We start from the raw sequence: 9677 nt of genomic DNA, 5'->3' as shown, positions 1-9677 counted from the left end.
AAACATTTTTACCTTATGGAGGTTTTACATGAATTCAACATGAAATTCCAACAGGAAAGTTGAATCCAGTTAGGCACCTGGGGTCAGACTACTTGGGATTCAAATTCTGGCTCAACCATTTACTTGCTGTGTGATTCTGGGAAAGCTGTTTAATGTCTTCGAGCCTCAGTTTTTTCTCTATATATAATATTCATAAAAATTATTCTGTTTATCTGGTAGTTGTGATGAGCCAATGAGATTAGAAAGGATTTCCATAGTGCCTGGAACGTAGTAAATGTTCAGATGCATGTTAGCTGTTATTACAGAAAGCACCATGCACAATAAATATTACTTCCTGTTCTCTTAACTAGGTTGTAGCTTAATGGGCAATTGTGCTAAAAGTGCCCAAAGGCAGATTCTTCTCTTCACAAAGAATTCCTTTCTCTTTTCTTTTTCTCCTTTCAAGAATGTTCTGTACACATTATCAAAACACCTTGGGGCAGAGGAGCCTAGAAAGCCTTTAAGTATGTGTATTTCCTTCACCACAAAATTCTTGTGCTTTAAAAAAAAGCAGACTCCTAAAAGGCGTCAGTTTGAATAGAAGTCTAAGGTTGTAAATAAAGTATGAAAGAAGAGACTTTGTCAGTCCAATTAAACATAGATCATTATTACTATTAATCAATATCTTCGTTTCAGTGTTTTCTATATATGCTTTTTTAAAAGTACCGTATGTATATAAAGATTGAATTTTATTCAAGGGATCATTGTGTAGGTGTTTCAAATTATAGAACAATGTCCCTTTGGATACTAATTAAATTTTTTGCTTTGGAATAATGTCCAGAGTTCAGATGATGATTACCTTACATTATTTGGTTGGGAGCGTGGCCTTGCCTCTGCCCCTGACCCCATACAGGCCTCCATACCGCGAAGCTTGCCTGGGCTCCTTCTGGGTTCACAGGGGATTCCTCAACTTCCTCACTTTGTCCAATCCTGCCGTCAGTCTGCACTTGGCAAACACATCTTGGGTCGGGTGTCATTTTTACTTATTGCCTAGGAGTATTCCAGATCACTACGCAATTCTGATGCTCACCGTGTTAAGACGAGATAGACAGGTTTATGATTTTCACTAGAACACTTGCAGAGTTTTACTATTTTTCAAGTAACAACTCCCCCACTTTTCCTTTTTGTATGGTGACTTTCTCACACCAGGACACACTAAATGAATACATTTATAAAGGTGGTATTGTATGGTTACCAGGGGCTACATGTTGGGGGAATGGGGTGTTATTATTTAACAGCTAAAAAGTTTCTGATTGAGATGATGAAAACATTCTGGAAATGGATAGTGGTGATGGTTACACAACACTGGGAATGCACTTAATGCTCATGAACTGTAGTCTTAAAAATGATTAAAATGGGGTTGGCTCACGCCTGTAATCTCAGCACTTTGGGAGGTGGAGGCGGGCAGATTACCTGAGGTCAGGAGTTTGAGACCATCCTGGCCAACATGGTGAAACCTAGTCTCTACTAAAAATACAAAAATTAGCTGGGATGGTGGCAGGCACCTGTAATCCCAGCTACTCGGGAGGCTGAGGCAGGACAATTGCTTGAACCTGGGAGATGGAGTTTGCAGCGAGCCGAGATAGTGCCACTGCACTCCAGCCTGGGCTAGAAAGTGAGACTTTGTCCCCCCCCCCCAAAAAAAAGGTACATTTTATGCTATGCATATTTTACCACATTTTTAAAAAGTAATGTTTTGACATTATGGTTTCATCAGTTTAAACAGACTTTCTAGTCAGGGGGTATTGGTGACCTGAGTCTTACTCGCCTGCCATTTGGGATGGAAGCCCATCATACAAATGCCTTCCAGAGGCTGCAGGGACCTTACCCATGTAACCAGAATGCTGTGCTTTCTCATTAGCCTATTAATTAATTGCATAGAATTCGATGCTTGGAAAGTACTTGAAGGTTTGCTATTTTTGGAAGCTCTACACGTCTTCCTTTCAGTGTCATCTACTCCTTTCAACAGCATCCATAAATCCAGTTTGCATCTCAAGTGCTGATGCATCTCATCATATGTTGTAAATGCCATAAGTGGAGGAAGCAAGTGTCTCTTGCTAGGGAGCTGACTATATGGGGTGGAACACACAGTAACTTTTCCCATTAAAAATAATGGAAATAGCTGCCATTTAGCAATGTTTCACTTAGGCGCAGAGTTTTCAAGAATGACTTACTTGTCAAGTGAAGGGTAGGTGTAAAAGTCACACATTCCCACTCCTGGAGAGTCAGTCTTGACCTCGCCATTTCAGCCAATGTGAGATTTTTAATGGCACTATCCAATCCTGGGATTTGCTGGGACATTTATATTTTAATAGCAACTAATCCTCATGGAAAGCATAAACACATTTGAAAGGTTCTGATGTTTGAATAATATGGGTGAAATAATCTCCGGAGACTTGAATGGATTATTTGCTATTCTTCAGAGGGGGTGACTATATAAAAATGAGGAAAGATGACCTTATAAACCTTAGCGTGATTGCAGGAAGAATCATGCCTTTGGAATGGAGATGTCTTCTCTCACTCTCACTCTCACTCTCCAAGCTTCTTTCTTCTCTCTTTGAGTATTTATCTCTGCCTCTTTTCCTCTCTTTCTTACATAGGCACAGTGCTATAATTATACTTTGATTTATCTAGCATTATCTTATTTCCATTTAATCCTTGAAATATCATGTGAGAGGATAATTAAGGCAAATATTATCATTGCCATTTTATAGATTTTTAGAAATGAGAAGATACATAAGGGTTAAGTGACACATCATGAGGTATAGGAAGATCCAGTCCTGCAACCTGTGTCTTGTGACTCTGGTCTTATACTGGTTCTACAGCTGCAGCCAATTCTGGGGATCATGTAGTCAAATTAAACAGCACTACCAGACATAGCACCAGTGACTTTGACAAGTGGCAGGCATTGTCCTTAGCACAGTTCATCATCAAGTTCTTAATATGCTCCCAGGAGCTGTCATCCTGCCTGCTGAGTAGCCTCTGTCCATTCAACCATCCATCCATCCATCCATCCATCCATCCAGAATAAAGAAAATAAAGAAGGTGCTCAGTTGGAGGAGGTCAAGAGATACATCTGCCTTCTGGATCCTGGAGACTACAATGCTAAGCACTGTAAGGTCTTTTAGGCCGACTGACTGTGCCATGGACAGCATGGTAACCTTTGCAACCTGCATGTACAATCCAGATGAGTTCCTGGAACTAGAAAATCTGAAGTAGAAAGTTTTCCAGGAAAACCACAAAAAGGGGAAGAATGACCAACCCCTGGCACCTAATTTAACTTTGAGACATTCTTCTATCATTCTTCTTCCCACCTCAACTGATAAGGCAACTGGACTTTGTAACCGACCTTGGTCAACCTTATGACTCCAGACCCTACAACCCCCTCCCAACTTACAAAAGCTGCCCTGAACTATAACTTCTGTAACTTTCCACTACCTACCCCAAATCTATAAAACCAATTCCTATCCCACCGCCCTGTGCTGACTCTCTTTTTGGACTCGGCCCGCCTGCACCCCAGTTAATAAACAGCCATATTGCTCACACAAAGCCTGTTTAAGGAAGTCTCTTCATTCAGAGTATGCATTTAACAAGCACCTCTTAGTCAAAACTGACAAGTGAATTCAGCCAATTTTAGTCTATATAGCTCCAAAAACACCACAACAAAATTATTTTTCAAAATATAAATTCAGTTGTCACATTGAATTTTTATCCAGTTAATTCTAGCTATGCAAACACTGGATTTGGGTAACTTAATTTAAAAATGTTTCAACTTCCCTTCTCCCTCACAGGATTGACTTAGTTATGAAAATATGCAAAAGATTAGCAAAACACCTTAATATTTTGGTTAATTGCTTCATAATTTGGTTACTTGATATCTGTCATGCTGGATTGCTGTAATTTAAAACTCTTCACCAGTTTCTTAAATCAAGTCTATATTTTCCCTTTTATTATATTTTTTAAAAATCTCCTTCTTAAAAGCCTGAAAAAAACCTTTCGATATGTACAAAAAACGGTTTCTAGTTTTTATTCTCCATTGCTATTTGCAATTACTCAGAGAGGAAAAGTATCTTGGAGAAAAACTCACCCAGAACCAGGTGACAACTCACATTCTCTTTCTTAAGATGTTTAACTGTGACAAGCAAAAGACAATTCAAAGATAGATATTTGGGGCACCCTCTGGTGGCTGAAAAGAGTCATGAGCTCAGGGCCCATGTGTATCAAAAAGCCAGTAATCTTGGCGATTTATTTTAAACGGCCATCACTAAATTTTTCATACAATATTGAAAAGTCAGATCAGGAATGCAGGAAGGACTGAAAAGAATTTGGAACCACAAGAGCTAGACTTGAGTCAGAACGCTCATCTATCAGCTATGTGAACCTGCATTGGGTTGGCAGATCAGTTTCCACAGAGCTGAGGCGGAGTCTGGAATTACTCACTGGAGATAAGAGGCGGTGTCAAAACTAGAGGAGTATATGATTCCATTTATCTGACATGTCCATAAAAGGCAACTCGGGGCTGGGGAGGGCATGGGGATTAACTGTAAATGGGTATAAATGACTTTATTGGGGTGACAAAAATGTTTTAAAACCAGATTGTAGCTGTTGCACAACTCACTTAAACTTGTAAAACATCACTATAGTATAGATTTTAAATAGGCGAATTTTATGGTATGTAAATTATACCTCAATAAAGTTATTTTTTTAAAGTCAGGAGGGAAAAGCAGAGTGGATACTCCCAGAGGCATCTAGGAACAGAGCCAGGAAACCTGCGGCCAGCAATTGTGTGGGAGGAAAGGGAACTGTGGGGTAAAGAAGGGGTGAGCAGGAAGAATGCCTAGAAGAAGTGCTGACTCTTGGAACTTCATTTGGTTCACTTTATATTCCCGTTAGCCCACACCTCGGTGGGTTGCTTGAGGTCATCATGCTGCAGGCTGAAATAATCACCCTCTTGCCTCTGCCTCTTATGGCTGGTATTTAGGGGCATTTCTGATGGAGTAAGACTATTAAAGCAGCAAACGACATGGAATTCCATCAAAATGACCATTTTGAAATGTAAAACCAATGTTTTCTTTATTACTTTTCTCAGTAACAGGTCACTTAGTGTGGTTTGGGAATTAGATGAGATTAAGAAGTGCACTGATGAGAGAATGTCTATTTTTTACATTGTTTACTAACAGAAAATGTGAAAGTGGGGATTTATAAAAGTACCAGAAGAAAATCCAGGTGACTATCTCTGTAAACTTAGGGTAGAGAGAAACTTGTAAGGAGTAACCTCTAAACCAGAATTTTCTTAGACAATAGACGGATTTAATCCATTTTAAAAAAAAAAGAAAAAGAAAAAATTAAGACACAGATGCTGTATTAGGAACTAATATTATATCACACATACCAGACAGGTTTATTAACCTCAATATAACAGATATGTGTAAACCAGAGAAAAATGGGCAAAGGATGGGTAGAGATAATTCACAGAGGGAAAAATAAATTTAAAAATACAATCTGTCAAGTTATGAAACAGCTTTAACCTAAACATCTCGTTAACAAATGTGTTAAGAAAACAATGAGCTATTTTTCACCTATGAGATTAGCAAAGTTTAGGAAGATCAATATGGGTCAGGCCCTGTGGTTCACGCCTGTAATTCTAGCACTTTAGGATGCCAAGGCGGGCGGATCACTTGATCAGGAGTTCAAGACTAGCCTGGCCAACAAGCTGAAACCCTGTCTCTACTAAAAATACAAAAAGTAGTTGGCATGGTGGTGCACACCTCTTACCTCAGCTACTTGCGAGGCTAAGGCAGGAAAATCGCTTGAACCTAGGCGGTGAAGGTTGCAGTGAGCCAAGATTGCGCCACTGCACTCCAGCCTGGGCAACAGAACAAGGCTCCATCTCAAAAAAAAAAAGAAGATTGATGTGGCTTACCCTCAGTGCCAGTGCTCTGGTGGACTGCAGCTTTCTGGAAGGTAATTTAGCATTATACCTCAAAATATAAAAATGCAAACTTTTTGGTCAGCAAGTCCACTTGGGAGAATTACTTTATGGCTATAATTACACGTGTGAAAAGATATAAACATTAATATGTTCATGATTGAGTTATTTGTAGAGGCAAAAATTGGGAAGGTTCTCAAATGCCCATCAACAGAGATTTGATGAAGAACTGTACAACTCAATAGACTATCTGCAATAATTAAAAAGAAATGGGATCTATATTTCGGGCCATGGGGAAAAGTTTACATTATGTTGCTAAGCAAAAAATGTCAGTGTCATAAGAGCATAGATAAAATGATCATATTTTTGTTTAAAGCTAAATATATGGGGTATGTGTGTGTGTGTGTGTGCGCGCGCGCATGTGCGTGTGTGCGTGTGTGTGTGCAGGGTAGATGAAACATACCTAGATCACCCTTCACAGAAGGACTTTTGCCCCAACTGTCCCTTCAGGAACTGACTATGCTGCAGTCACCTCTCCTGAGCAGGTAGGATGGGTACGTGCTGATGGAGATGGGAGTTTAAGGCCAGGCCACTTCAGTCCAACACAGAACAACTCTATTGGGCCGCTTACACTGCAGAGTTTTTGTGGGGATAGCTAAGTCTGTTGTCAGGCGTACGATGTAGCTGGAGTTCTCTCTCCATCAAATTTTGTTTTCTTTCCCTTTTTTCCATAGGTGTTAAACCCAAGGACAATTCTTCAAGAAGATCCTAAACAACAAACTCTGTCTCAGACTCTGCTTCCCAGAAAATGCAACCAGTGATTTTTAAAGCTATGCAATGAACAAATTCTGGGGGGGATATATCCATCAAGTATTTTGTATTGGATGGCTTTATTTAGATACCTGTGCAAAATTTCTGGCATTGTCAGGTTCTTTTAAAGTGGGTATTTGTTATTTGTGCCATCAGATAAAAATACTAAAGCAGTTTTTATTTAGAAAAATAAAAAGTCAATGGTTTGGTTTTAGTCTGTGTTGAAAAACGCACTCTTCGAATGAAGAGACCTTCTGAACAGGCTTTGTGTGAGCAGCATGGCTGTTTATTCACCTGGGTGCAGGTGGGCTAAGGCCGAAAAGGGCATTAGCAAAGGGCAGTGGGATAGGAGTTGGTTTTATAGGTTTGGGTAGTTTTTGGGGGGTTGGGGGTGTTTCAGAGTAAGTTTAGTTACAGGGGTGGGGGAAGGGACAAGGAGTATACATGACCACAAGTTCAGTTACAATGGCAGGGTTGGGTGAGAGGTATTTACATTATCATAAGAACATTTAAGATGGCAGGGTTGGGTGAGGGGCTTGTCTGGGGAAGCTCTGCTGGGTGATCAGGGACAGTGGCGAATGCAAGCAGGGTGTGGGAGACATCAGCCGAGGCAAGCAGGACTTCAGACTTTCAGGCTCCAGGCTTGCCTATGGAGACCTGACAGTCTGGTCTAAAGTAGACTCCAAAGTGTCTGTATCAAAATGGCAGCATCAACCCATCTGGCATGGATCCTTCTTAATGGGGAGGTAAGCTTTGCAAACACACCTCTTGTTCATACCCTTCCTACTACTCTAGGTATTCAACCTTGTGGAAGTTTTGGTACTTCTACCAGGTTGTTGGAGCCCTGCTGAGGTTGACTGTGAGGTGTAAGATGAAGAGCAATTTTGGGAAACTGTGAGGTGATGTGCACCACTTGGATGGAAGTAGATGGGAGCAGATGCTACATGTTGATAAATCTCCAACTTTGAGTAGTTTTAGGTAGTCTCTCCTTTTTCATCATGAATAGATGGAACACATGGGTTAGAAGGAGAGCCATATGCTATTTGCCACCAGATTCTTTATCTTAGATCCTTGAATTGTTTAGCAAAAGACTTATACTACCTGTACCAGAAGGACCTTTTAGTTCCTCTTGCAGTGTTTTGTAGCTTTTCCAGATTTGGGCTAAATCTTGTGGTCACATTCTGGAATGTAGAGATACTGTAGGGTTAAAAGCCATTACTACTGAGAACAAATTATTTTGTGGCCAACGCAATCTTAGGGAATATTGAATTAGCTATAATCTGTAGCCGAGACTATGAGTTATTCCCTAAAAGCCATTCTCCCCTTCTTCATTTAGTAAATACAAAACACATGCTTTGGTGGCACATGGCTAAAGAGCACATTTCCCAGACTCCCTGGCAGCTAGATGTGATTAAACGATAAATTCAATGAGCAGAATCAAAGTTTCAAGCTATCTCCTTAAAGGAAGCACCTTTCTCTCTCCCCCAACTCCCCTGCTAGTTGGGATACAGACCCAGCAGGTGTGGTGGTGAGGTATCTGTGCAGAACACCCTACGAGATGAATGGGTAACAAGATAGAAGGAGGCTGGGTCCCCATCACCTTGGAACGACCATCCCTTGGCTGCTTACACTTGAACTGTTGTGTAAAAGAGAAACAAACTTCTTTCTTGTTTAGCCTACTAAATTTTGGGAAGGGGGAAGTGTAAAATAATCACTGTTTTATATTATACTCTTACAACTCTATTTTTTTTTTTTTTGAAAGAAAGAAAGGAGAAAGAAAAAGGGGGAGAGAGAACAGGATTCTTGCTCTATTGCCCAGGCTGGAGTGCAATCTTAAAAAGGTATTAAAAACATCTTTTATGCCAATAATTGTACTTAACAACAGAGACAGGAAGGAATAAGGGAAGAAAATAACAAACAGCCAACCAATATTTCATTTAAGTCTGTGAGATGCTATGCAAATACTGAAGAGTAATTTACTTTCAATTATGTAGTCACTTTCAGAATAGGTGTAATATGATACTGACAAAAATGTATGTTCTGTAGACCTGGGGTGGAGAATTCTATAAATATTCCCTGAGTTTACTTATTCCAGGTCTAAATTCAAATCATAGATGTCCCTATTAATTTTCTATCTGATTGATCCGTCAAGTATTAACAATGCGATGTCAAAATCTCCTGCTATTATTGTGTGGGAGTCCAAATCTCTTTATAAGTCAATAAGAACTTATGTATCTGGGTACTCCTATATTGGGTACGTATATATTTACGATCATTAACTCTTGTTGTTGCATGATCCTTTTACCATTATATGTCCTTCTTTGTTTCTTTGGTCTTTGTTACTGTTAAAGTCTATTTTGTCAGAGACAAAAGTTACAACTCCTGCTTTTGGTTTTTTTTCTCTCCATTTAATCAGTAAATCTTTCTCCATCCCTTTGAGTCTTTGTGTGGCATTGTGAGTTGGATCTGGATACAATGTACCAATAGATTTTAACTTTTTATTCCATTTGCCTGTCTGTGTCTTTAAATGGGGCATTGAATCCATTTAAATTTAGAATTAATATTAATGTTTGTGAGTTCAATATTGTAATTTAATGCTAGCTGGCTATTTTGCCCATTAGTTGATGTAAATTCTTCATTATGGAGATACTCTTTACATTTTGGTAAATTTTTGGGATGACTGATACTGGTTGTTCCTTTCTGTGTGTAGTACTTCTTTCAAAAGGTCTTGTAAAGCAGGCCTGGTGGTGATGAAATCTCTGAGTGCTTGTTTGTTCGTGAAAAATTTTATTTTTCCTTCATTTATGAAGCTTAGTTTGGCTGGATATGAGAGTCTGGGATGAAAATTCTTTTCTTTGAGGATATTGAATATTGACCCCCACTCTCTTCTAGATTGTAG

Source organism: Cebus imitator, unplaced genomic scaffold, assembly GCF_001604975.1.
Source record: "Cebus imitator isolate Cc_AM_T3 unplaced genomic scaffold, Cebus_imitator-1.0 Scaffold130, whole genome shotgun sequence".
NCBI lineage: Eukaryota > Metazoa > Chordata > Mammalia > Primates > Cebidae > Cebus > Cebus imitator.
Note: the sequence above shows the minus strand (reverse complement) of the source record.